The sequence below is a fragment of the Pleurodeles waltl genome, chromosome 3_1 (genome assembly GCF_031143425.1).
Source record: "Pleurodeles waltl isolate 20211129_DDA chromosome 3_1, aPleWal1.hap1.20221129, whole genome shotgun sequence".
Classification (NCBI taxonomy): Eukaryota; Metazoa; Chordata; class Amphibia; order Caudata; family Salamandridae; genus Pleurodeles; species Pleurodeles waltl.
In genome coordinates, this window is record NC_090440.1 from 953,685,544 (window position 1) to 953,712,215 (window position 26,672).

Here is a 26,672-nt window from a genome sequence, read left to right on the forward strand (position 1 = left end):
CTGGTCAAAGGGGCCATTTCCCGCGTTCCGCTAGACGAACGGGGTCGGGGCACTTATTCGGTCTTGTTTCTTGTACAGAAAGTTTCAGGGGGATTTCGGCCTGTGCTCAATCTAAAGGAGGTGAATACCTGGATCAGGACAGTGCATTTCCGCATGCTGTCCATTCAGACTATTTTTCCATTGGTCAGACGAGGGGACTTTCTGGTGTCACTGGATCTGCAGGATGCTTGCCTACACGTGCCTGTGGCAGGATCCTCTCAATAGTTCCTGAGGTTTGCTGTGGATCGGGTGCACTGTCCGTTTTGTGTTCTGCCGTTCGGCCGCAAGACTTCTCCTCAGATTTTTACGACGGTACTGGCCCCCCTGGTGGCTTTGCTACATTCAGAAGGGGTGTTTACTCATCCATATCTGGACGACATTTGCTCCGTTCTACCTCGCAGGCCCTATTTCGGAAGCAGGTTGCCCGAGTTCTGGTGTCCGGCAGAACCACGTTTTTTTTAATCAACGGGGGGCTGTCGGTTTAGTCCCATCCCAGGATCTGGTTTTTCTGGGGTCTCAGTTTCGGACTCTTCTTGGCTTGGTGGCAGTGTCAGTGAAGAAGTTTGTGGTGCTCCGGTCCATGGTGGGGATGGTTGTGGTGCAGACGGCCCTCCGTGCTTTTCTATGATTGCGGCTGCAAGGTCATTTGGTGGTTCTGCGGTGCTTGTTCGGGCATCGTAGTGGCCAGGGCTTATGTCATACTTCATGGGGGGACCTGGTCTAGGGCTTTGTTCGGTCTGGCCTGGAAGATTTTTTTGGTGTGGGCTCAGGAGTGGGTTTCTGCTCTCAGGGCTGCATACGTTCGGACATTGTGTTACTTCCTCTCAACTTTTCTCCATCCAGAGTTCACTGTTTCTTCATCTGGTTCGGCTCTGGGGTCTTCCAGTGCTGGATGTGTTCGCGTCCGAGTAAAACGCGTAGCTCGGTCACTTCGGCTCCCGGTTTTCGGTGTCCCCAAGCCTGGGAGGTGGACGGGATGTCGTGTCCTTGGCCGAGGGGCCTTTTGTATGCGTTCCCGCCGTTTCAGCTACTCGGGCCTTTGCTCTTAGGGTGCGGCTTCTGGGGGCCAGGGTTGTCCTGATTGCTCCCCATTGGCCTAGGGCGAATTGGTTCCCATTGCTGCAGCTGAGGGCATCCGGTCGGATGTGGCCTCTTCCTCTGTGTCCGTCTCCCCTGGAGTTTCCCGGCCTCTCGTTGAGGTCTTAGGGGAGGTTACGCTTGACTGCCTGGGAATGGCCCGCCGAGGTTTGACGGGTCTGGGGGTGCCAGTGGCTTTAAGTTCTACTTTACTGGGTTCCTGGCGGCGTTCCACTTTACTTTCCTAGGGTAGGCTGTGGTAGTTTTTTTTTTTTCTTCTTGATGCTTGAGGCATGTATTGGATCCTACCGGCACGTCTCTCTTTGATGTGATGCAGGTCTTGCAGGACGGTACACAGTTGAGGTTGTCTGGGGTGTCTCTGCTGGTACAGTGGGCGGCTATTCAGGCATTTTGAGGTCCGTGGCGCAGCCTTCCGGTTAAGGGTCGTTTGTTGCCAGGATTTTTTCAGGGGCTTTTTCATTTGTTTCCTCGCCCTGTACGTTCTTTTCCTTCAGGGGATCTTTCTTTGGTGTTGGAGGTTTTAATGGATTATCCTTTTGAACCTCTGGGGGACTGTGTTTACGTCTTCTTTCCTTAAGGACGTTCTTTTTGGTGGCCATTGCTTCGGCTCGCCGTTTAGTAGACTTGGGGGCCTTGGCCTGTTCCTTTCCTTTTTGGGAAGTTTTTCCGGATCGGGGGGTTCTGGTTCCGGTACCTTCTTTTATCCCGAATGTCAATTCTTCTTTTCATGCTCGCCAGGAGGTCATCCTTCCTTCCTTTTGTCCGAATCCCGCTTTGGTGGTGGTGGTTCGTTTGCTTTTGTTGGATGTACGCAGGGCTTTGTTGGAGTGCCTGAGGGTGGTGGCTCCTTTCCGTAAGGGTGATTCGCTTTTTGTAAATTTTGGGCCGGCCCGTAGCGGAGATGCCTTCCACGGCTTCCTTGAGTCGGGGGTGAGATCATTGATTCTGTTTGTTTTTTTCCTTGATGGGGGTTGTTCCTCATCAGGGGGTTTGGGGTCGTTCTACCGGGGGTATGGCGGCTTGGGTGTCAGAGTCTCAGGGGATTTCAGTGGTGGGAGTTTGCAGGGCCGCCACTTGGGCCTCGCCTTTGGCGTTCGTTCGGCATTCTGGCCGGTCGGACTTGGGTTGTTTGGAGTCGGTATTGGTTCACCGGGTCTTATCCTCTATGTAGTCTTAGGGGTGGGGTTTTGGTGGCCTTTGTGCATGATATTGAACTTCTTGCAACTCAGTGTCCGTCTCCTGTGTGCTTCTTGCTATGTCTCATTGGTTTGAAAGGAAGGCGAGGTAATGCGTCCATTTTCTTGCGATAATGGCATTACTCCTAGTCCTACTCCCTCGCCTTCCTTTCCGTTCCCTCCCGTCCTCCCGGTACGGACTGTCTGAGTTGCTGCTTGGGCTTGGTTTTTGTACAGGAGGGGGTAGGGGTGGGGGGGGTTTTTAAAAGGGAAGGGGAGGGTCTAGTGGGAGGCAGGAAGCCTCATTGGTTTGAAAGGAAGGCGAGGGAGAAGGACTAGGAGTAATGCCATTATCGCAAGAAAATGGACGCAGTACTGGAGCACTGCGGAAAATGCTTTATTTTCAGTTACTATTTTTTTTCTTCCGGGAAAAACAATTTGATGAAGAACTGCTCTCCCACTGGTTGCAGGCCTTGTAATTTGTCAGCTTTTTGGGGTCACCTCGATATATTTGAAACTGACCGAGAGTGTTTTGTATTTACTACTCCTCTGGGGCATAATTACAAGAAAGTGGTGCTTAGGTCCGATTCACCACTTTTCTTGCGTCCCCTACGCCCCACTAAGGACTCCATGGTTGCACCATAGTTACAATTCGGCGCACCATGGCAGTCATTACCACAACTGTGTCAACATTTTTGGAGCTGTTGTGGCGCTTTGCTAGACTAGCAAAGCACAGGGATAAATGCGCGTCACTTTAACACCCGACTTGAGTAGGCGTTAAAAATGACGTAAAAAATGGTGCAGTAAAATATTGTAAATTTCACTGTGCCATTTTTTCAGACCTCCAATCGGGGGAACACCCCCCATGCAAACATTATGCCTGGCACAGGCATAATGTGGTGCAAGGGGGTACAAAGTGCTGCAGTGCATGAATTGCGGCACTTTGAAAATATGACGCGGGTGAATGGCCTCCTTAACTCCACCTCAGCATTAAAAAAATTACGTTAGGACGGCGCAGAATGGCGGTAGGGGCTTATAAATATGCCTCTCTAAGCCTAATCACCTCCAAGCAATTTTTTTAAAGTTTCCCTACATGGCTGGTTCCCTCTTTGTTGAAGGAGCACACCTATGAATGTCGCAGCCACGTTTTCTTTGGAAGGCCAACCTGTTCATCTGCCTGACCACATTTCGTTGAAAGCAAAGGCACATTGAAGAACTTCCTTTCCTGTCAGGCTAACTGACCGCCCCTCTGAAGATCTCACCCATCGCACGTTTGCCAGCACATGATTAGTAGTGGCTTTATCACTTAATGGCAATTGTCATTACAAGAATTCCCCTTCCTCGCCACAATAATTACACCTGGTTAAAAGGAGCTGTGCTGCCATTCAATAGACCTTCAAACTTTCCACCCTCCCTAATAACTTTGTTACAGGCTGTAGAAGGCAGACTCTCCATCACCCCTCATTTTACTTCCCAAGTTTGTAATAAGAATCAAAGGCAAACTCTCCCCATTGCGTAAGCACCAAGAAGATGAAGGAAGAATCAGAGCAATGAGGAACTGGCAACAAATCCACCCATGACCTCCTCACACTCTCCATCAACCCGTTTCTCATCACAATGAAGATATACCCAAGCAGCATGTCTTCATCTGGACTCCTGGCTCCTGGAACCAAGACATAGCAGGAGGCATCAGAAAGGGCACTCTATACCTATTAATGCATCACACTGAACCTTACGACCCTCTTGCAGTCAAATGTAGCTAACAAATGATACGACCGGACACTGGTACTAAAACCACATCAGCGTTCCTTGCCACTTCCATCCTACAGTGTCACACAGGCCCTGCCGAACTCTGAAATTGTAGCAGTCTCAGACTCCACCCTGGTCCTTGCTTTGTCTCTATTCACGGGCCCCTGAACTTGACCTACAAGTGCAGGTGCATAACCTCTCTCCATAACCATATTCCAGGGAAATCACAATTTGAACCCATCTGCCAGTGGTCAATGTGCATGATTTTAAACCCTTTCCAGTTAATCCATAGTGAATGCCCAAAATCTGACTTCCTATGCTTGTTTGGCCATAAGCATGTCCAGCATGTGCAATCTAGCTTCCACACTGGATGCTTGGTTCGAAAAAAGATAGAAGGATTGCCTCCTGCTCCTTGTCAAAAGCCAGGTTGACATTTGCTGGGAAACTGGAGCCCAATCTTAAAACCATATGATGTGTACAAATTTGCAAGTAGGGAGACCTGTGCTGCAGTGACCACAAATCAACAACCTATCCAGCTGTGCTCAGAATGCGGCCAACACAGGACTCTGTACTGGTAGCAAGCTAGTAAGAGTGGGAGTGTGGGGACATTTTCAGAAGACAAAGGGTATAAAGGATTACCGGGCCCAGGTTGTAATACTCTGGGCCTTGTTGCCATGGCCATCGCAGTGCTCTAACTTAGTACTGAGCCCAACCCGTAGCACTAAGTATACCACTGTAGCACTTGGCACTCAGGGTAGTTAAGTTGGGTGGTCTAAGGGCCTGATTTAGATATTGGCAGACAAGTTACTCCATCACAACGGTGACAGACATCCCATCCGACAATATCTAAATCCCTTTATATCCTGTGGAATTTAGATATTGGCTGAAGGGATAGCCGTCACTGTTGTGACAGAGTAACTTGTCCGCCAATAAGGTCCTATATCTTATACAGCGAGGTGGAATAGGATAGAAATTCAGAATTCAGCAAAACATATAACAGCAGTCAAAAATCAATATCCAACCTGTGTTTATTGTATTTAAGGAAAATTACTTTACTCCTAACACACAGTGTAACACTGAACACATAACATTCAGTGGGCAGACATTGAGTACACTGTGGCTAATGTAACATTCTCTATGCATGGAAACCAACTGGAATAAGCTAGGACTTCTCTCTAATGATCATTTTCGTGTAGCATAATATAGTCACTCCAAGGTATGAGCAATATTCCTCCGGGAATTAAATGGATATGAGAAGCCTTAATTTCCTCTTAGTTTCCTGTGTAACCTTTTCAAACTTAGACACAGATTTAAGAAGCTCTAGTGCCACATTAGCTCAATTTTTTAGGCTAATGTGGCATTAGGCTTCAAAAATCGTTCACCAGATTTACAAAGTGGCACAATGCATGCATTGCGGCACTTTGTGACCCCTTGGTCCACATTATGCCTGCCCCAGGCATAATGTATGCAAGGGGACGTTTCCCCATTGGGAGAGGGGGGGGACATAGCTCAAAGAAATCTAAAAGATTTCTTTTCACCATTTTTAGGTGCAATTTTTAACGCCCGCTCTGAGCAGGCATTAAAAGGAGGCACACCATTTATTAAAATGGGCGTCTGTTTACTTTGCAGGACTAGCGTCAACATTTTTGACACTCACCCTACAAAGCACCAAACTAGTGTCAAAAATGTTGATGCTAGTTGCCCAACTACCGCCATTAAGCACTGTATCTTAAATATGACGCATACATGGTGGCGTTAGGGGGGCGCTAAGGGGCGCAAAGGGGCACAAGAAAAGTGGCGCTGCATTGGATGCAGCGCCACTTATCTTAAATCTCCCCCTTAGTCTCCAAAATTTCTCATTGCTATACATTTTACTGCACCATGCTTGTTCAGTTTTCAGTGAGTCAGCTCTATTCTGCCTGTTGTGAGCAGGGGCTACGTGGCTCCAGGTAGTGTACATCCTGCATGGCTAACCCATAACAGATGAGCTGACTCAGCCCCAGCCTGATCAATGATGCTGCTGTTCTTGGGTTTGCGTCTAGTGATTAGTGTGGGTTCCAGCTAAAGAGGTGTGCACCACACACAAATGAGACATGGAGGCCACATTCTGTCAGTGCTGCTCGGAGCATGCAGTTCCTCACTGCAGGCAGTTCTTTCTCAGGACCATGTACAAACCCACTACTCAAATAATTGAATGGATGTCAGAGATAATTTGTCTTTTGTAGTTATAGTATTATAGCACAATCGCTGTATAGGCACTTTGGTATCTATTGATGCACCAATCAAATTCGTCACAGGTGCTGCTTCTCATTATACAACATAGGCACTCTGTCTTCTTGGCACACCGCAGGCTCCATAGTGTCTCAAGACCTCAACAGGCAGCAGACCAGTGCAGTTTTCTCCCAAAGTGCAGTGGGCTGCATTCTAAGTCACCTGCCTCAGCTTCTTGAGTCCTCCTCTCCTAGGTAGCATCTTTCTCATGCAAGGGCTCCTGAAGCACCCCACTTCAGCAGTCAGTCTGCTACTCCTCACATGATGAGCACTAGACAGCAGCTCCTGGTAGGTTAAAAAACAACCAGGTTTCTGTTACCAAACCTGGTGAAGGGGATTTGACACTTATGACCCTAAGCAATGGAGCACAAAAGGGTTTGTTGGTCACCACTGCTTTGAAATTCCAGATTTTGGAAGATAAATATTGGCATTCTGGCTGGTAGTGGCTGCCCAAAACCTATGCCAACTTTGCAAACAAAGGGCTTCATTTAGAGTTTGGCAGAGTGGAACAACTGTTGCAACTTTCTCTTCCACTGTGTTTACAGTTTAATGGACATCAGTGCACTCCTAATGCGGCACATGGGCTATCTTCCACTTTTGGTATTTGTCCTGCATTCGCAGAACTCTAAATAAGGCTACGAGTTTGTCTATTCCACACGCCCAACTCTGGAACCCATTTTAGATGGATCCTGACTTCTGCATAGTACTACAAGACTTATCTAGCCATAGTCTTGGTCTAACAGTGTCAGTAGGAAGGTGGAGAGGAGCCTAGACTCTGCTGCCAGGGGAGACCCAAAACAAAAGCACATGAGAGGGAGTGGCCTTCTCAGTTCGAGGAAAAGATATATAGGGAACAATGAGACACAAAGTGGCACTTCAAAAGAACACTCTGCCTCCTATCTGCGACACTCTAGAATCTGAACCAGTACAAAATAACTCAGGAATGCTGGGAAGTAGCACTACAATTCAGATTGCTGAGTGGGACCCTTTCCAAACGTCATCTTGTGCAGTCCTCTGGTACAAAAAATCAAATGGATTTCTGAGCTGCCACATGCATCATGCTTGCCCCAGACACTTTCTATGACACATGTAGAAACTATACGCACATTCACATATGGGAAAGGCCAATAGGTGCCTTTCCCCGGCAGGTGACAAGTAAAAAGATCTGTCCTGCCTCTGTAGTCTGTTCCTGTCACCACTGCCAGTCTTCTACAGCCCAGTGAGCTGATGGTAGTCACGCTCAGAAAAGGAAAATGCACATGAAGGGCTCATGAAAACCACACAGCCCATCTGTGGGTTGCATTCTCTCTCATGGGGCCCACACACATGATTGTTGATTGAAAGACAAAAATGTATAGAAATTCTTATAGGAAACTCAAGGTATGGTAACATACTCTTCAGGGTTATGCAGGTGATCATTTGCATCCCAACGGGTAGTGCAATGTGATTGGCTTTCAGGTTGCTGAAAAAACTTCTAGATGTCAAACAGGTACTAGAGCACACTGTGGGTAACCCCTCAACAAGGGGAGGAAGTAGGCTTTGATGGGGATATAGAGAGTATAACTGTAGAGGGCTAACACAAATTAATGAGATAATCTGTTTAAGGACTGACCTGACCATGGTCTTGTAGCAAATTCAAGACAACCTAAATCTTATTGGGCCTCTAAAGACTCTGCTGAAAAAGTATTTAGCTTTATCAGAAACCTGAACCAGAAGGGTTACACCCTAATTATGGTAATTTAAAGGGTTTTCTCAAAATTATGTATTTTCTATTTTACTGCTTCCTGGTGTAGTGCTATTCTTTGTAGAATTTTGTTGTAGAGTTTATTTTACTTGTCAAGGTAAATTCAATAATAAAGTCCTCTCATTTCTTTGAGGACACAACCCTAGTCAACCCTAGTTAAACGGCAGTAGAGAAGTTGTAAGGGTGTCTTTTCTACATTGCACTCTACCAATCAAACAGGCACGCATACTGACCAAGTGATGCAATCAATTCTGAGACACTTCCAGGCACTGGTAAAGTATTGGACTTCTCATACCTTTTCAGACATTGGAACAATAGGTCAGTGTTATGACCAAAAATCATTTTGATGGCTTTGTTTCAACATTTGTGTCAAGTGCTAGAGTGGCAGCATGTGTGTATGCATGGACGTACTCATGAAAGGCAGGCCAAGTGTAAATGCCTCTATTAAATAAAATATATTTCTCTAATTCTTGATTGTTTGGTGCACAATATGAAGGATTTCTGAAGACAGGTAATTGATGTTCCAAGCCCATACTGCAGCCCATGGAGGGAAGCCTTTTTTTCCTTGAAGAGAACCTTTCTATTACTGGCACAATTTCCTCAGTGGCCCTTCCTTGGATGTGAAATGGAAATGCCCACCTAAAACTCATGGCCACTGAGGACAGTATTATGCTGACTGGCCACAGGTTTTCACTACCCTTAAATTAGTAGTCTGCCTTCCCACTTTGTGGAGTGGATGCCCCAGACCACTGGACGATACAGATAATCAGTGTATGGTGTTGCATCAATTTCTATAGATCTCCTCCTGGGATTGTTACACACCAAGGCCCATATTTATACTTTTTTAGTGTCGCATTTGCGTAATTTTTTGATGCAAAGGCGGCGCAAACTTACAAAATACAATTGTATTTTGTAAGTTTGTGCCGCTTTTGCATCAAAAAGCAGCACAAATGTGGCACTAAAAAAGTATAAATATGGGTCTAAGGGTCTAATTACGAGTTTGGTGGATGGGAACACCCATTCATCAAACTCCCATCAGGGTGGCTGCCACTGTAGTGGCCTCACCGCCAGACCTATTATTACTTTCCCCCTGTGCTTATGGATGGAATGCTCATCCTAGTAGGAAAGTGGCGGCAGCATTGTTGTGGGCTCATAATCGAGCTGACAGCAATGCTCCCACCTGCAGGGGGCACTAGCACCCTCATGCGCATCACAAGGTTCACCAGCAGACAGTGCGAATTACAAGGGTGCCACCGGCTGGCCCCACTGTGGCCCCCTGCACCAGTTCTCTGCCAGCCTGTTCATGGTGGTGAAACCATCCTGAAAAGGCTGGTGGAGAACCAGGTTATAATCAGCAGGGCGGCGCTGCATGATTGAAACCTGCACCTGCCATCAGCCCATCAGGATCACCTATCCTGGCGGAGATGGCAGTCTAGCGACCGCCAGACTCATAATTAGACCCTTAGTTATCAAGATGTGCTGTCCTACAGTTAAAATGTCACAAGAGAATCCCCAAACCCTGAAAGACAATGGGTGTGGTTACAGTAACAAAGGGAGGATTGTGTACTCTGACCTTTATTTTGATGCAGAAAGCATCAGGAGGCTGTACATTGCTGCACTTCATGACTCCAAACTATTTTAGCCTGCACATGACATTAAAGAGATGATGTCAAACTGTTTTAGCCTGCGCTGACATTAAAGATGATGTTTCTACATAACTTCATCACTAGCTCAACTAGAAGACATTTTGGCAACCAGGGACCTAGATGATGCACATTCTCTGTCTTCATTCAACCAGCGTCTCAGCAGTATCTATGAGTTACAAAGAAAACTTCGATCTTACAGTTCTTCCATTTTGGCTCATTTCTATGCCAAGAGCGTTTAGCAAGGTACTGACTCCCTTGGTGGCATCAGTACATGGGAAGCATATTTCTCCAGTTCCATAGCTGGGCAACTGGTACATTTGTACTTTTCTGTTTTAGCACACAGCAAATTAATGGAAGGCATGCTTAAATTAATTTTAATGATTGGTGATCTCTCTTCCAAATTCCAAACCATCATTTTTCACCCATTATACCATTCTAGAGCGCACAAATCAGTGTTGGTGATCCTCCAGTACTAAAAGTTCAACTCCTTTCTCAGTGGCAACACAAGCAATCCCCGACTGCTTTGGCCTGCTTAGATCTCATCGATTATGAACTGGAATCCAGCCCTTAGTAATTACGAGCCTCTGAGTTTAATCTGAGCATTCTGCTCATCATCTCTATAGCAAGACCTAGTCTTAATTGATGCTGTCATTCAGACAAACTTTGGAGGGTACTCTGCTGTCTGCTTATTGTAAACACCTAATTTCCGTCTCTTAATGTTGCTGGCGAAGCAGGATATGTCTGCTTAGATAAAGTACACTGCCTTTACCCAGGTTGTTCACTGGGTGCAGCCAAGTATATGAAGTCTACTTCAAGTCTACTTCAAGATTTATAGTGCTCTCCCATGGGGGACAGATCCATGACTGCTGGAGACTGATAGTTGCCCCTATACAGTATTATGGGGCCTATGTCTTCAGACTTGAACTTTCCAGGTGATAGGTCAGAGGGCTGACTTCGCATGGATAGAATCTTTAGTGTGGAAGAGGACATTCTTCTCTCCATGTTTTGTTACATGAAGAATGCCCTGTCTCTCCCCTGGTGCAAGGATCCTCCCCATGTTTTAATACTAATTCCCCTAACTCCTAGAGTGGTAGCAAAAATTTGGCAGAAATTCTTCTGACATCCTCATGTTTGCCCTCTCGTCCCTGGGTTTCTCTGATTGAGCGTTTGCTGGAGGAAGAGTATTAGCTCTGCCCAATTTTCCCCTTTTTCCCAGAGTACCCACTGATATCAAAAGAACCAATATAGCTTCTTCTACCTGGGAGACAAGAGGTTCATCACAATTTTCTTGACCTTGTGATTTGTAATCAAGAACAGGTAAGACAAGAAGCCACCTGAGATTTGAAACTACCTTCCCAACCAGTTGTGGTGCACTCCCTCAATCCTTCTTATCATGACGGACTTGAAGACTGTCTGTGGTTTCTGCAACACTCGGTGTAATATTTTGGTTGATGGTCTGCTGCTCCTAGCCCTCTTGTCCAGTCTGCGTCTCCTTGTTTGTTCCTTTCCACATCTCCACTCTACACCCTCCTCTGTACAGCATTCCATTGTTTGTAATTTCCCAAATATAACATGCACGCATATATATATACAGCAATCCCGTCCACAATCTACTCTGAGGGCTTAGATGCATCACTAGAACAAGTTTGAAGCAAAGTGTGCTGCTAAATTTCGCACCTAAGTCATGTGATCCTTTAAAAAAGTTCTGAAGGTCCTCAGAGAGGAATTGCTGCTGGATCTGTTACTGTCAAAATGATGGTGTCAATAGTCAGCCTTTAGGAATTTTCAAGACATGTGAGTGACAATGCTCCTTTGGACATTGGCTTCCTGGGGTATGGGCACCAAAGGACCAATGGATTTGTTGGCTTTGGGACTCCATAGAAGTTGTTGTTCTTAAGCTCCCAGTAATTCACTCCCTATGGAATCCCTATTCCCTTCTTTGGGGCCACCCATAGGTCTGATTGCTTAAAGGCAGTGTTTTTTTCGCCAACTGAGGAGATACATTTAAAGTTTTTAACAAATATGTTCTTTCTGGTTGTTGTCATGTCAGGACCCTGTCTAAGGCAGCAAAGGGTGTTTTTTCGAAGGACACCATACCTAAGTAATTTATGGCTGGAGTAGTCCTCAGCAGGGTTCATAGTCTATTCCTGAAACTAATGCTCCTTCTCATCAAACATAAAGATTCAGTTGACAGGATGTTTTTTAGATCCATCTGCCACAAAGGAAATCTCCCTTTTGTTAGAGGTACACGGGCATGATCCCAACATGGGACATCATGGAAAAAGAAAAGCTGACAGATGCATTTCTAAGGCTTATGACCTCTTGAGTTTCTTATGAGCAGATGGGAATGCCTTTGTGTTTTACTAGACAAATGGCACATCAAGGGTTATTACAGAGTCAGTGTACCTACAAGACATTTGCAATCCTGCAAACACATTTGTTATTATACTACAAGGTACAGCAGAACTGCCAACTCACACAGTGCCACTGTGTGTCACATGATTTTGGCTCCCTTCACACGGTCTCCTGGTGAAGAGCCTAAATCACACAGGCGGCAAAGATGAGCTGGAAACCACTGCAGAGAGTGGCTTTCCCGCTTATTTTAGAGACTATAAGCAGGCCAATGTCCTATAAGGGGTGTGAAAACACTCCAGGACATCGCCGACTGCCTCTGCAACCTTTTTCTTCTTTTTAGGGGGTGGGAGGTGGGCTTGGTGGAGGGCAGAATGTCTGTTAGGGCTTGGCATGTGACAATGCTCCCTCAAGGTCCCCATTCCCTCCTCACACTGTGAAATATGTTTACAGGTTGGCAGGTCTAGTACCGGTGGGGATCACACTTCTGATCTTTTGGTAGAAGTGTGCTTTCAGTAGACATCCAGTGAAGCAGTATGCAGACATATCTCTGGATGTTTCAGCACTTGAGGCTGTTGACGACTTTCAATGCAAATGCTCCATTGGCATTTTGAGTGTAACCTCATTTAGTGGATTCAAAAAGATGGATGAGGGTCCCAGATTATTTACTGGTAATCTTCATTACACCAAGTCCAGGTCTTCTTTGTCACAGTCCTTGAATTACCACTCGCATTCCCATTTCAAGGAATGACCAGAGTAATTGACTTGTTATTGAAGGGGGTGTGTTAAAAAGGGGATGACTAAAAATATGAGATAGAAAAACATCTTTAAAAAACGTTTAAACAAAGAAGACATTATTAGGGACCGGAAGCAAGATCCAACATTGATAAGGAAGAACCAGGCTTGTAAATTGAAGATTAGCAGTAACCAGGATAACACTTAGGTCCTGATGCCAAGTCAGTCAATGGAGAAGGTTCTATTTATTGTACCTGATAAAATCCAAAACTGTAGGGATTGTAATTTATTGGATGTGAACAATAGCATCTATTCCTAGTTTTTGAGGAATAACATGCAGATTTTGGAGCATGCTGCACCTAAATCTGCTTGTTGCGTTTAATACTATACTGCTTTCCTCTGTTCAACTTCAGCAGGTTTGACCTCACAAAATATAATGAAGTATGTGGTATTTAGCACACCCATAATAACGAGGTGCAGTAAGTACCTCCCAACTCAGAATTCCTACCTCTGCACCAATATGTGTTTGCACCAGTGTAGGAAAACACTGACCCACTCATGTCCAGGGGCTAGGTGTCACGCTCCCTCTATTTCAAAAACTCCCTGTATGTCACAGCTTTTTCCTGCGATCTGCTTGAGCATTTTCATCCTTTGCAGGAATCGTTGCCATTTGAAGTGGATGAATCTTTGGACCCTGTGACAGGGTGTGGAAGAACAATTAACAACAATTGCAATATGAATGTTCAGTTAAACACCATGACCAATGTTGCCACAGAAGGAAAATTACAGTCAGAAATAAAGTTAAGGGATTTATTACAAACTCAAGCTCAAAGTCATGTAGACAATTTGCAAAACTAAGTTATAAAGATATATAATCACCAAGGGTTGCACAAGGCAACAAAATAGGTTCAGGTGGACTAGCATTAACAGCACTAAGCATTCAAAAAGAATAATACATGTCATTAAAAGAAATATCTGCAATACAGAAATCAAGTGTTGCTCAGAATTAGCAGTCATCAATCAATTCAATTTAGCAGAGTCACAATTTAGATGGGCACAGGGCTAACCCTGAAGTTATCCAAATCAGGGAAATACATCTGTGGGGCTGAGCACATGTGGGCAGACGTCAAAAAGTACAAAAAGGACAAAAATAATTTTGAAAAAGATAATCTCCGACTGCAAGTTACTAACTAAGGTGAGCAAAAGATAGGCAAGACGGGAAAGCATCAGTATGTCAGAAGCTCGATCAAGACTCTTCTGAAGGGGCTAGGAAGAAAGGTCTTTAAGTCTCAAAGGGGCATCTCAAAAGGGCAAAAGCAAAGAGGAAGATGCCTCTCCAATGGGCCCAACATACGAGGCTCTTCATCCCCCTGGGTTTGGTAAATCAAGAGATCTGACAGCATCAGAGTGGGAAAATCAGGAAAGCATTTGACCAAAGTCCAATGGATCATCAAAATATCAAAGTTCATATGGAATTCTGATTTGCCAAAGGTAGCAGTGCAATTTTCATTGAAGGGGCATTGTCCAATAGAAATCGATCACGAGACTCCAAACTTAAACATCTACAAATCTTCCCAGGTCTGTCTTCCATCTATGCAACTCTTCAGAAGTGTGAAATAATTGTATTCAATAGCAGTCCATGTTCCACAATACTCAAGGACACTGTTACACTTTCTATGTCTAAACAATAAGGTTCTGTTTCCAAAGCTTTTCTTCTCATGGGAACAAGGTCTGAAAGAAAACTCACATTAAGGAATATATCAGCTTTTCCTGTACAGTCACGAAATACAAGCTTAGCAGGCCTAACTTAGGCTAACATAAGAGAATTACAGCAATACATTCAATAAATATGTTTTAATTGAACACATTTTAAGATGCAAACTTATTAATTCAACATTAATAATACTTAATCAATATGTGTGTTACATTCACTTCAAATGGGAAAAATACTTTGTTAATCCATTTCATTCAGTTTAACGGGGAACTACATTTATTTCATTTTTGTACGCATTTTTAATTCATTAATCTTTAGAGCTTCAATATTGTTTCAATATATTCTGCTAGTCTAGAGCCTAAATTACATCATGCTATCAGTTTGATCCTTCTAACGTTTGATTTAATTCAAATACCACCTGAGTTGATCTCTACAGTGTAAATGAATGCATGTTAATGAAAAGTGTCAGTGCTATTGCTACATTCAAACCATTAGTGCTTTGATTAACTTAAGGCATAAACTGTCACATATTGATGACTTTTGTGACATGAGGGACAGTAAAATCTAGACTACATCAACACCACCCCCCTGGACTGCTTTACAGCCCATCTGGTTTAACTAACCTGACCTTTGATCACTTAAATGTATGTGTGCATCTAACATTTGACGCTTTTTGGAGACTAGTGTGTGTTAGTAATCACAGTTTGCTAATATTAATAGTGGGGATACTTTAGTAATGTGCTGTAAGGCTGCTTCTTTAGGGTGCCCCTCTGATGCAGGTGAAAAGGCCAGATAATTACCTTATTATTAGATGACAAAGAGGTGCATGAACAAGCAAAATGTATTTTGGAAGAGGCAAAATAGAAAATGTTTCTATATTTCCTGAATATGAAGTATAGCGTGAAACATTTGTTAAACGCCTGCCATTAGGGTAAAATGTAATGCGATGTAAAATCTTTTAATGGCCAAAATCAGTATCATGCATGTCGGTTGCCCTGATGACCTTAGAAATAATGCTATAAAAGATATATTCTGTGTGAAAATATGTAGGGAAAATCTGAAAAAAATTAACTTAAACCAAAACGCAATCTGTAGCTTCTGCTCAAATATTACTTTAAGCAGTGTAAGTTACTGAAAAGAATCCGTGTGCTGCATTGGAGCTTGCATGAATATGTGTTTTTATTAACTAGTGACAGTCAACTGTTCAGAAATAAAGCTCAACTTGAGGTATTCTGGGAAAATAAATGCGTGCCCATTTTAGTAGGGAATGTCGCACTTTAACTCTGCTCAGGACTTGAATGCCCACAACTTTTACCATCAATACATGGAGTCCAGTTATCGACCTATAGCTTTCAACCATGTGCAAGCTGGTGCCTGGAAATGAGGGATGCTTTGTGTGTTTATCTGATTTTGTACAAAGGACATTTTCATTCATTTTTCTATTCTTTGCGACTTGAAAGGCTTAAGCCAAATGTAGTTTAATTAGAATTCAATTGAAAAAAAAAATCTGTTGAATTAAGTGTTTAAGTGGCATTTGCTCTGCTGTGTGGGAGATGATTAACCCTCTCTGTATTGAGCCTGGAAACAGGCATTGTAGCAGCCATCAATCGAGCGTATTAACATATTATAGTGCAGCACTCGTGTCATTATGTTATCATAGATGAGCAGTGGTGTTAAAAATGAACTGTAACAAGAAAATGATGAACCTTTCAGTTCTGACTCGGTTGTGCTTAAGTATCAGAAGTATAAAAATGCTTGCATTAGCCTGAACAAGTGTAAGGAATTGACAAAATACTCCACGTTTTTTGCTGCTTCAAAATACTGCATCATGTGCTGTGCATTGTGCAGTAGCGTATATAATGGTACAGGGACAGCGCACTGAACCTTTGCTTCGCATGACAATAGCTGCACTTGAGTATTCATAGCAAACGACATTCCTGAATGTGAAGAAGCATGCAGTCCCTGTTAGTCCTGCAACCACGTTATCCACACTGGATCTGATCCAGTTCTCCAATTCTTGTCTGGATTCTGTAACGATAATGCCTATGCCCCATCATCTGAGCCTTAGAGAGACCCTTCTTCTCCTCCCTATGCTTTCCTTTGTCCCGGTTGTCAATCTTTGGTGGCTGTGCATTGCAAACTGAGTCACATCCTTGCATTGTTAAGCGCTTCATTGGAAGTCTCACTAATGTTGAAGCAGCAGTGTGTTGTATTGTAGCATTTGTGTAGCGCTTCATACCCTTGATGTGGATGTGAGATGCACCGATTTGCATCTGATTCCTGGTCGTTCCTTCAGAGTGCATGGCCGTAGGTAGACTTATATGGTAGGAGTTGTATTGGGAGTGTGATGTTTGGAAAAACCCTCTAAACAGGGTGCAGTGGCTTTGCTGAGCATAGCATGAGGTGTTCAAGAAAAATGTGAGAACAGATGCAGTTTTGAATGCGGAAACCTTTTATTCATGGGTTACATGTATACAGTAGTTAAATGAATGGGAATGGTTCACAATCCTGTCAGGAAGTTGAGGCGGTTGTGACTTATTCTTATCCGAGCAGGAAGCATGTCTCATATTTTTGGCATTAGAACTAACAAAGGAGCTTACACCATTACAAGATGGTTTGGAAAAAGGCATGGCCAAGAGTGGAGTCAGCTAGAGACAAGAGCTCGAGTTTGCTGGTAGGAACTGAGTTAATGCTGAACGTAGTGAGATCCAGAACTATGCACATTGATTTCAAAGGGAAACATCTATCCACAGCTACCAGATTGGAACCTGAATTTCTGATGAAATGCAAATCCGGATATTAGGAGCAAAATGTTGTCTCGCAATGGCATTCTGGATTTTCTGTTTCTTCTGAACTAAATAACTTGATTAACTCGAGGAATCAGGTAGTTTGCATCTATGAGCACCTCTGATTCCTTTCTTGGTGTGGAGGGCTTGGAGTTGGGCCACACTCTTTTGGCGATCTGTTGGATGGGTGGTGTGGTGTTGAACTGTATTATTTTGCAGCATTTCTATTGTGCTTCTTACCCCGGACCAGGCCACAATGCCTTTCCATTTGCATCACGTTCCTTAATGTATTTTTGAGTTTATGGTAGGAAGGATGTTGGGAGTACTAAGCCCTATAAATACGGTTTTGGGGGAGATGCATGAAGCTCAAAGACATGGTTAAAAATTGTACACCTTACGTCATTGTGCATAAGCATAAAGGGGTACATTTACTAAACAAATTATGCAATGCATCACATTAACCAAAGTTGGGGGAGAAATATAGCTTCGGGACGCGGCCTACTGTCAGGAACATTTGATTGCTTATTGGAAATTGATGCCTGTGAAGTTTTGCCCCAAGGATATTTGGTCCCCCTTGGAGACATACTTAGGCGTGCAAACTGAGGTAGGGGAGACTGTGACTGATATGGATCTAGGGGTGGCTGAAACGCTGGAAATTATTACCTCTATTTGTCCTGCTCCTGAAAAGACTAGCTGGATTAACTAATCAGTCTCGCTCCTTAAAGGGAGTAGGCGGACTCGATATGGTGATTCTTTCCATACCTAGGCTTTCCAGAAGGAGGTCAAGTTACCATCATCTTAGCACTTGAGAGTTTTGTTGAGAGATTTTACCTGCAATATAAATAATAGACAGGAGCCTCTATTCACCTTTGGATTCCTCCCCAGGCTCAGTGAGATGGTAGCAGAAGCTAAGCAACCTCATTTCAAGATGCCAGATGAAGGGTGATGGTTGACCCATTCTCCAGAAGCTAGTGTATCAGTTTTTGAAGTATTCTTTTGAGGTGGTTGGCTGGCATCTAGCGGTAAATTTATTGTGGGCATTGTCCAATGCTACAGGAGTAAAGATCCAATAGATTTTCGAGAATTACATGTCATCAGCATAATTGAAGCAGTTGTAATTATAGGGCAAGATACGCCCAAGATGAGTGCAGAGGTAAACAATGAGGAGCAATGTTAGAACCAGTCGTAAATTTAAATAGAACACATAGGAATAGAAGAACTGCACTTAGGAGGGAATTAGGAGATAATCACTTTTAAGACAATTCTTTGAACTCATAGCTCATTATTTTCTTTGAGAGTGTACACCGGTGAACCTTATAGAAACAGATGAAATATCATTTTGAAGGAGTACTACTACTCCATTTCAGGCTGCAGTACAGTAGTTTTGATGTTTCCCAAATGGCTATCAATGCTGCTTTAGTAGAGTAGCATGGCTAGGGCACTAACCAGCCTGTAAGTTTGAGAGCTGGTTTTTGTCTTTAGTTAATGCAGATAGTTGATGGAAAGAATATTTTTCAACTCTTTTATCTAATAAAGGGGCATTAGATATAATTTCTTGGCTATAAGGATCATAGGGTCAAGGCATAGTTTTTAGTAGATTGTAAGTATGCAATTATGAGTTCATTTGGATAAGCTCTGGTTGATCATGAGGGATTGATTGATGATGGCTCTTGTTGGGATGACACCAGAGGTGTTGAAGAGGATGGGTTGGTATTATGAGCTGGGCATGGGTTAGCTGGTGATCTGACTGATTGAGAAACATGCTTTTATAGGACTTGCAACTTCTCTAGGGGATAGTGGATTGATCGGGAGTAGTTTTAGATCTTGACATGTTTTGTAGAGGTATGCTTGATGGAGCTGGGTTGTGCTACTTTTTACCAAAGTATAGCTCCAGGACTATTGATTTTGTAATGAAGTGCACAGCTAACGTCACTTAGGCCCTGGACCAAAGTCAGTTTTGATTCTATGCATTTTGGGGTCTGGAATCAATTAGTAATTTTATGTAGTTCTCTCAATGGACAGGAAGTATCAAAGGCAGACAGTGAGTAGTGATATATTTTGCTTAAACTGTGGCTTTATATATTCTGGAATGGAATGGGAGTGCAAGAATGCCTTTATTCCTTTACATTTCCCCCAGAACAGATTTTGTAACACAATCCTGTGCTCAGCAATTGCAACCCAGGTAGCAAGCCTGGTTCACAGTTTCAAGGACTTTCACGTTTTGCCATTCTTTAAAAAAAAATACATCTATCATTTTTAACATGACTGAGTCAGACCTGAATAAAAGTGGACATGCAAGGGAAGAGGCCTGGCAATCTCCCACCTGGGTGTGGACTAATACAAAAATAGTGAAGGTTGGCTAGAAAGTGACAACTGAAAAGAAACTGCACCAATAAGAAAGAAATACATCATGATCCTCAAAGTTACCATTAGGAAAGAAGAGGGAGCAGTGCTTAATTTGAGTCGGTGGTTTCCAGTGCGGCACTGGCACTTATTTTTGAAGGCCAGCCCTTATTTTTCTGCCTCAAGAGATTACTGAGAGCAAAAGACACGTATGGGAAAGACAGAGGAAGAGAAAAACGAAAACGCATCACAAAGGGAGAAAGCAAAAAGCTGCAAGAGTGAGCTGAAGGGCAGAGAGTGTCTGTAAATGGATTAAAGAGGCCCGAGATGGCTCCAGGATTACTCTGTCTCAGTATTCCCTGCTCTCATATTTAATTGCAGCAGCCACGTGTTTCACAGGAGAGCTTTGGGCACCGGCACGTTTTTATTTACAAATTAAGCACAGAGTGACTGGCAGGAGGTCAGGAACAGCTGAAAAGAAGAAGAGTGAGACCTAACGAACAGCAAGAGGTCTCATAAAGAGTTACACAGGATCAACATTTCATAACTATTATGAATGGTCCAATATTATTAACATTGTGGGTGATTTATAAACTCTGAGTGGACCCGTCCCCATCTTTGAAAAGGCTAGAATAACTACCCTTGCAGGATAGAAGGCCATGTTGATCTCCTTCAGACTTTGAGTACAGGAAGGATATGGGGTTTCTCCATGTGGAAACCGTTTTACCTATGGAGAAAAAAAGAAAAGAAATAGTTGTTGCTTTTGGAAGTATGACACCATTTCCCAAGTTCTTTAGTCTATTTTATGTAGAATTATATGTGGGAAATGAGCGGTTTGTAAATATGTCACAAGGCATTCCTAGAAGGACGCCCAGAAAACAATTCTAAAAAGTTTTGAATAGGCATTTGTTCTTGTACTTTTACAGGTGCAAATGTACTACAAGGTTGGTTTTTTTTTCCTACTCAGAATCCATAGGAGTTCCTTAGATGACCCTGCTTATTATATATATGACAGGGATTAGGAATCACTGACCTTAGATGGCGCAGGACATCAGGGGTTTCGATGTGACATGAAAGAATGTGACTAATTGGGATGATGAGAAGTGGGTGGTATCAGAGGAGATGATGTCTGAGAGTATGATAAAGAGAACAGTCATTCCTCTTTACAAATGATTGAACCTAAACAAACAGTTTACACATGATTTGGTTGCGCCCCCTGATAATGATTTAGGGAAATTTAGGGGTTTATTTCGAATCTAGCAGACAGAATAGTCCGTTATAATGAGGCAGATATCCCATTAGACGTGTTATAATTGACATATGTTTTAATGCACTTATAATGTGGAGTATCCCATTCAACAAAATATAAGAGAGGTCGTTAGACTCAACAAACAGATATCCTATAACTACAACCAATAATGAACTACATGCTATTGTAAAAGACCAAACAATCACAACCACCAGCCTCAGCCAACTCAGCACAATGTTGCATGATCAATCAGATTATCCCTCCTGCCCCTCCGGATATACATCAATAACAACTGCTTTGACAAGAAACTGTACACTCTACCTTGAAGAAAGGCATCATGAGGTCTATCATCAAAAACCCTCACATAATGAGAATTATCACCTCACCGCTGTGCACACCTTCTTTTTAGAACCATGTTTAAAAAAACAACTAACAGTGTATTGATGGAAACAGACTCTTAAACAATTCTGTCAGGCTTCAGTGCTGGACATAGCTCTGGAACTGCTATGCTCAATCTTATTGACAAAGCCCACAGGAGGGTGGACAAAATGAAGTATGTCTTGTAACCCTGCATCACACTAGATGCAGCATCTGCTAATAATAATTACGAATTACTCTCAATACTAGGTCCACTTGTTTTGTGATCAGAGTAGCAGTACTGAAAAGGGTCAGATCAAAATTCAATGAAAATAACCATGTTACGAAGACAAACATCACTTCCTCGCTCCCTACTAGAACCCCTTTTGTGGTCCCACAGGTCTCAGTCTTGGCACCCATCCCACAGGTCTCTGCCTTGGCACCCATCCATTGGTGAACTCCTATACTCGCTTCACCTATTTTACCGCCATTACACAGACAACACAGACCTCTCGGAAATTCCATGATGACCCATCTACTGACTTCATAAAAGGCTGCATAATTTAAATACAAAACTGAATGTCTCTTCAAAAAGTCAAACTCAAGTAAAACAAGAACAAATTATCAGTTTTATGGAGGCTTATGCTCCACAAAAGCTCACAATGGTAAATCACTTATGGTCACATTGGACCATAACACTAACCAGTATGTGCACATAAAGAACATGGCTAAAGGGGATTTCACCAATTAAAACTTTGCAAGCCAATCAAGACTTTTATTCCGCTGGATGACTTCAACCACGTGGTTATATCTTGGTTGGAATATGGTGCAGCCCCCCCCCCCCCACTGACCTTCCTGCTCCAGGGCAACCCCTTTTTAAGCTGTCATCAACTTTACTGCAAGATGAACTGGTGACACACCACAACATGAACACTTCAGTCCTCATCAAACTAAAATGGCTTCAAGCCTGTTGCAACCTTTCAGGTCAGCCTGAATCATTTTTATAGCAATGAAACTAAAAATCCCTCACTACCTAAGTGAGAAACCTACCCTTTCAGGACATCACAGGCACAAAGCAATGCAACAGGTATGCTTTGCGCTAAAGGGGAATTCCTCGTTTGCCTTATTCAAAGCCAGACTGAAATACCATTAGCTCCTGACCAAACTCAATATACTTTAAACCTCTACTGCTGGTCAAATGTATTATTGTCTATGCTCTCTGAGACACTGTTGTACTAATGTTTCTTTTTGCATTGAAGGATCTTTAGTAAATAAGGTTTTTGTGATTAAAAACCTTTGTCAGCCTTCATCTCTTTTTTCTGTAAAGCGCTCAAACTTCCACCTGCAAAGTGTCCCCGTTAATGAAAATCTCAGATAAGCACACAGATAGCAAAGGCTCAGCCACATCATCAGAACATGACCTCACTTCATTCATAATGATGTTTATCGATTTTGAGAGTTGGTCACCGTTTGCAGAAGGTTCAGGTGGAGAGTATATTGAGTTGAAGTAATACAACTGATATTTTTTTCAATGTGTACTTTAAAAAAAAGAAATTGATGTGCAAACAATATATAGGCTGCAACGTACATAAATAATACAAAACATAGATTCTCCTTGATGGGGGAATTCGACAGTAATAATCTCCCCTTCAATCAAAGTTGTCATTTGACCCTGATTTATGGCTCAACCTTATTTTCTTCACTTTTCTTCATAAAAAATGACCACTATCTTACTTAATTTTCATCCAGCCAGGCTAATACTTTTTAATACAAACTCATAGCTGGTCTAGCTTTTGATTATCTGAGTATTGACTCATCATTGAAGTGGACAGCAAAATGATCACATTGACACTGACCATAAAGTTTCTAACCTAGGGCTTCACTAGTGCAACAAAAATATTTCACTATTCACTAGTGTCCAAAGGATGTTCAAGAGCGCCATTTTTTGCCAGGTTTTCAGGATAATCACTGTGTCTTCATGTAAAGAGTCATTCAAAATCATTGTTTATAAGCACATATTAAGAGGAAATCCTGAAAATCTATATTGGACCTACTTTGGGCACCCCTACACTTTGTAAATACTAGGACTATTTATTGGCTTTGCATGTGTGTCTTTAAATAATTAGTAAATAATCTCATGTATTACAAATATATGCAGATTGACACAAAATAAAAATATGTATCTCAACAATCATCTTCAATTAAGGGCCTGATTTAAGAGGCCCTAGCGCCACCTTAGTATAATTTTTTTTACACTAAGGCAGCACTAAAGTGGCTTTTTACACGTGCCATGTTTACAAAGTGGCACAATGCATACATTGGGCCACTTTGTAAACACTTGCGCCACCTTATGCCTGCACCAGTCAAAATGTATGGAAGGGGGGCTGAAAAAATGGTGCAAGGAAATCTAAGAGCTTTCCTTGCACCATTTTTTCAGCACTTTTAACCCCTGCTCAGAGCAGGCATTAAAAGTGGGCTAGCCATTGAATACAATGTGCCTCTATGTACTCTGCAGGAGTAGTACCAAAATGTTGGCGCTACTCCTGTAGAGTACATCAATAGCATCAAGACTTCTGATGCTACTGTCCCCTACCCTGCGCCATGGTGCTCCGTATTTTAAATACGGCACACTCATGGTGGCAGTAGTTGGGCGCTAAGGGGCACTGGGTGCAGCGCCACTTTTCTTAAATCAGACCATAATTGTTTTATTAATTACCACAGAGGCCCACGGCCTCTGAGTTCGATTATGGCAACACTAAATAATCGTGGCACCCAGCCCCGTGTTATCAGGTTGCAAAGGCAACATCAAGGCATATGGCATTTCACGCGCAAATCGTTCCTGTTAAATCAGGGCCCATGAATAATTCAGGCTTCCTGATTTCACATTATTTCACGTGCCAGACATCAAAATTGGTGTTTATCCCCTTCCACCCTTCCATAAATAATTTTGTTCGTTAGAACCTACCCTCATAATGAGCGTTTCACTCCAGATTCACACCGGCAATCCTTTAAATAGATGTATGTACATGTTTTATTCCTGTTCCTTATTAGTAGTATTAGTGCTCGTGAATGCATTTTACAGCTCCATTTATTGCTGGCTATGGATTACACATGCCTCTGCTCAATGTGCGCGCCGCTGTGTGGAATTCAAAGATTACTCATTGATTACATACCTATTAATAAACAAATGGCAGTCAGCCTTTCGTTTTACCTCTATTGAGGTTAGTGATGTTTATCATAAAAAGACAAAAACAGGGGGGTCATTTCGGAGGATCTGAGGTGTAACTAAATTGTTGCCCCCGAACCAATCACATAAAATGCAACAACCCTGTTAAGAGCCAACTGCATCGCAAAGCAAGGAGGGTGAATGCCTGCCTTTTGGCTTTGTCAGAGCCTGTTTTGTTTTGTTATGTGTTTTCTCCCACTATTTTTGAGGAGCTACTGGGAATGCGCAATATGAAAACAACATTGGCTAAAAGCAAAAATATCGTTTGGCCTCATAAAGCACATTTCGTCATAGTAATCCTGGTACTAAGGGAACTACTTTGAGTGGATGTTCTCTTTGTAAAAGAGCAGAATTTTGTCACTCATAGTGCATTTATCAAATGGCTGAAATGGGCTAATCTATAGTCCTATGTTTCATGTTGTAGTGGGCTGAAGAAAAATGTGAAAGATGCAACATTAGACCAGTAGATGAAGCAGATTGGCTGAAAGTCCCTATAAGTAAGTAGATTATACACTATACAATTTAATTAAAATCAAAGGCTTTTGGCTAACCCAGATCTATAAAAAAAAAAAGTAGCTATGTTGAGGAAATGCACTGACCGCTAGAGTGTCAGAGTTCTTGTGTGAGATATTGGTACTGTCCTACAATCGCAAGCGGGTTCAATAACAGTTTCCCAGAGGCGTTGTGAGAGTCTGCAGGCCATTGCTGGTACCCTTATACAGTTTTGTGTTACAACTCCAGGGGAATTACACAACAAAATTGAAATCTCAAAGCTAAGTGGCATCAACAATTAACTACAGGCAGTTTGTAAGCCTCCTTTTGGCTCTCCTAACCATCAACCCTGAAATGTGACCGCATTGCATCACAACATACTACACATCACACATATTCTACACATTCACCAGCACCACTACACACTGCCCTTCCATACGCACACATCAACAAACTGAAAAAAAGAAGGAGCAAATAAAGGAACCCCTAAGAAAGGAGAGAAAGAACTTTGACAAAAACATCATAGTAGATTATCTCCTTCACCTACAAAGTCCTAAGACCGTTCCGTAGGATTCTTGCATCTGTTAAGTGGCAGTTCTGAGGCATTGTGCTTGGTATTCTTTCTAGTATCTGGCCAGCAGTTGTCAGTGAATACAGAAGACCCAGATTCTGGCTGCATTTTCAACTCGTCTGAATGCACAACACTATGTGAAAGAAAAAAATACTTGATCTTCAAAAAAGCATCCATCTAAGCTACCATCGGACGTTGATGACTCTGAAAGGTCTGACGGAACACAAGAGCTTGGACCACATGATGCAAGATCATCTCCCCTTTCACACTCTTTCTGCTCTTCATAACCGATGATTCCTCCTCCAATATCCATTCCCTCAATCAAGTTACCATCATCTTCATCATTCCATTGTAATGATATATTCTCTGCTCTGCAACATAGAACTTCTATAAGTCTTCATGGCCTGCAGCACACAATTAAGGTTCCAGGCTTTCCCAACACTCAAACAGTGTTCTGCAAAGCTTCAATGACATCCTATGGCTAGTAAACATTCTGCTTTCCTTGCACACCTTACCAGGTTTTTGCACTCTTACCCATTGCCCCACTCGAATATGTCCTGATTTGACATTATGTATAGATTCATGGTAGGATTTGGATTTGTCATGACTACTCTTACTCCTTACTGCTCCTAAAGATCACTCTGCAACCCCAAAATTGGATTGCATTTGGTCCTGTGATTTCGACCTCTCAAAACACTGAATGATGAACACCCAATGACTTAATTGTGAGTTTCTCTAGACGCCCACACATCCTTTAACTAATTGCTCTTCCTTATTCAGGTTCCCTTTAATAGCAAGTTGCAGAGAGCCCTTCAGAATTCGATTGAATCTACCTAGTATTTGAATTAATTTGTGAAAGAATACCATGGCTGTGTAGTCTTGATTTCACCTCGTCCTTTTTAATTTATCACCACACACCACCTGCCACTTTATCTCACTCTTACAGTTTCTTTTACATCTGTTTCCTCCCTTTGTCACTGTTTTACCATCCTTCCCTCCCTCCTTCTTTCCCTCTTGCATTATTCTCAATATTTCTGCGGATCAAATTTGTTTGCGGAAAAATAAGTGCCAGTCTTCAAAAATGTGTACCGTTGAGCCCCTGCAAGCACCAGCTAAAATTCAGAA

General features: G+C 42.7%; 1 long non-coding RNA gene across 1 annotated transcript in view; it reads left to right on the forward strand.

The window, feature by feature from the left end:
- The first annotated feature begins 24,908 nt into the window (after nucleotides 1-24,908).
- Nucleotides 24,909-26,672, forward strand: part of LOC138283292 (uncharacterized) — a 57,522-nt gene continuing 55,758 nt past the window's right edge. Inside the window, exon 1 of the long non-coding RNA XR_011201171.1 lies at nucleotides 24,909-24,981. This is a non-coding gene — a long non-coding RNA (uncharacterized lncRNA). The remainder of the gene's footprint in view (nucleotides 24,982-26,672) is intronic.